This window comes from Lithobates pipiens, unplaced genomic scaffold, assembly GCF_037356315.1.
Source record: "Lithobates pipiens isolate NorthernLeopardFrog02 unplaced genomic scaffold, aLitPip1_a1.2 Scaffold_8, whole genome shotgun sequence".
Classification (NCBI taxonomy): domain Eukaryota; kingdom Metazoa; phylum Chordata; class Amphibia; order Anura; family Ranidae; genus Lithobates; species Lithobates pipiens.
In genome coordinates, this window is record NW_027507903.1 from 498863080 (window position 1) to 498865755 (window position 2676).

Below are 2676 nucleotides of genomic sequence, written 5' to 3' on the forward strand. Positions count from 1 at the left end.
TCCCCTATGTACCCAGCAATACGGATGTGAACCCTTCGGGAACATACCGATCCCATCACGCTTGGTGTCTGTATGGACACACGGGACGGGCGGTGTGGAAGCCCGACCCGTTAGTGTGTAGGCTGCATTTGTAATCTGCAAGTCCCTGTCTTTGGTTACCCACAGTATTCTCGCTGTTATACAGCTAACAACTTTATACTGTGGCTTCCGCAAACCCAGTGGATGCCTGTGACGACGTTGGGGTTGCCGTGGAAACGGAGCCCCGCCGCCAGGCATCCTGGGTGTTGTAGGCTCTACCATTCAGCGCACATGCGCAGTACTACTCCTTAGTCCGCTCTCACTCGGCCTACGTGACATGAGTGGGGGATTAATAGAACGCCCACATTGTGAGCCTGTGCTGCCTCTGCAAGGACGCTGTCACTCGGACCGGACGAACTAAGGTTAGTGGAGGGTTATGAATATGGAGTGCTCCACACCTTCCTTATTTTTCCCCATATTCTAAGTAATTGAGTCTCTGACTTCATTAATTTATATTCATATTTAATAGGATCTGTCTAGCCCGCTACAAGACTTTGCTGTATATTCTACCCTTTGATGAGCCATCCAACTGCACAGTGTATTACACTGACTCAGTTTGGAGTGTCTATATTTCCAACCTCCGTCGGGACTAGGTAAGCTCTCTTGAAATCTAACAGAAAGCTAGAGCACACTGCTATATTTGTATCAAGATATAGGCATTGATTTAGTCCTTGCCTATACTCTTAAATTTATGATTTATCTATATATAATTTGATTTCATTAATGAGACCCTGTCTTGATTAATACATCCAGGTTGGTGTATAACATCATCATCATCCATAGGGAACCTCTTGCCCTTCATATTGATATTCTGCTCCAATAAAATCTACTAGAGTATCCTATTCTTAGGTAGGTATTTAAAGATTGAAGCAATATTTTCAATATTTTAGTACTTTTATGTTATTTTAGCCCTATACGGGGCCCTTTGGACCCCTAATATTTAAGCATTAGTTGGCAGCTGTCCATTTTATTTATCCCCTGCAGCCACTAGTTGGTGATTTTTATGATCGGTCTGCATCCTATATCAAGAAGGTTTCCCTAATCGATTGCCGTGGTAGGGTTTTGGCCAGGGGTAGGTACTTTTTATGAATTTATCTTATTTAATTTTTCTATCATTTTCTTTATATATCGATTTTTTGTTAATATGGGGGGCACCGGCTGCACCACATTTCTAGCCTCATTTTACAGTTCTGTTTTGCTGTTTTTGTCTTGTCTACAGTGATTTTTGTTGCAACCACTTGACGTTGAAGATTGGCTCCCCTGAAGAAGTCTTTGTTGAGGCGAAACATGTTGGGACTCTGTCTTACTAACCAAACACAACCTCAAATTGAATGATTGAACGTGGATATTCAATCTTGAATAATCAATGTGGTTTATTAGTCACCTTAATTACTTCTTTTGTATTTTAAAGAATTGTATTCAACTAAATAATACATGTTATATCATTCTCTCTCTTCCTTTCTTACCCCTAAATTGGGGGTTCTATTTATATATATTTCCCCCAAAAAAAGTGTCCGGCACTGCAATAATCCTGTTTCTTCCTCTTTTATCTCTCTATTCAACTATCTTGGGATGAGGTGCCTCAATATTCTCTATTGCTCTGCCTGATTTTTCTTCTTTCTTTTCATCTTTATGGACCTTGTTTTGTGCACTGGTGCACAGTCATGTTGAAATAGGAAGGAGCCATCCCCAAACTGTTCCCACAAAGTTGGGAACATGAAATTGTCCAAAAGGTCTTGGTATTGGCCTTAAGAGTTCCCTTCACTGAAACTAAGGGGCCAAGCCCAACCCCTGAAAAACAACCCCACATCATAATCCCCCCTCCACCAAATGATTTGGACCAGTGCACAAAGCTAGGTACATAAAGATATAGATGAGCGAGTTTGGGGTGGAGGAACTTGACTGGCCTGCACAGACTCCTGACCTCAACCCGATAGAACATCAACAGACTGGGATGCCATTAAAGTTCATGTGCATGTAAAGGCTGGTGTCACAATACTTTTGGTAATATAGTGTATATGTGTTTTCACATCACTTTTGGTATTCAGGTGATAAAGGGGCAGCTCTTTTATAACTCAATACACTTCAGTGCAGAAACACACTTTTGTTTTAAAACAAACATCTTCGAGGGTTGTAGCACCAGCAGGGTCGGTGTTCAGGTAGAGTTACTGATTGGCAGGAGATAACCCTTTGACAAAGTGCACAGGAAGCTAAGCTGAGCTAGAAAGAGAGCTCTAACTATTTGGGGCAAAATGTCAGTCTTTTGCAAACTCACCCCCTGACCCACTTATTCTCTGCACCTCTCTGTTCCTCTGACAGAGCCAATAGTTAAACCTTGTGTAAGCTTGTAAGCAGATACAGTCTGCCAGTTTTCACTGCAGGTGGTGCTTAACCGCAGCGGCAATGCAGAGAGAGAGGAAGTCATGGGGAGCAGGGTTCCTCTATGGTTTCCTGAGTCACTGGGGCAGCGATCCGATTGGATGGTGGCCACTCATTTGACTCTGGCAGCCATCTTAGATGTGGTGCAGTCTAATTAAGACCCTGCCCCCTGTTTTTGGCATGCCTTTTGCAAGTGGTAAAGTTGGGAAAGGTACCCTG

General features: G+C 42.8%; 1 long non-coding RNA gene across 1 annotated transcript; it reads left to right on the forward strand.

The window, feature by feature from the left end:
* The first annotated feature begins 340 nt into the window (after positions 1–340).
* LOC143963392 (uncharacterized) lies at positions 341–1501 on the forward strand. The gene is made up of 5 exons (XR_013270953.1): positions 341–440; positions 548–671; positions 832–927; positions 1063–1150; positions 1298–1501. It is a non-coding gene; the product is annotated as an uncharacterized LOC143963392 (long non-coding RNA).
* Positions 1502–2676: the final 1175 nt, after the last annotated feature.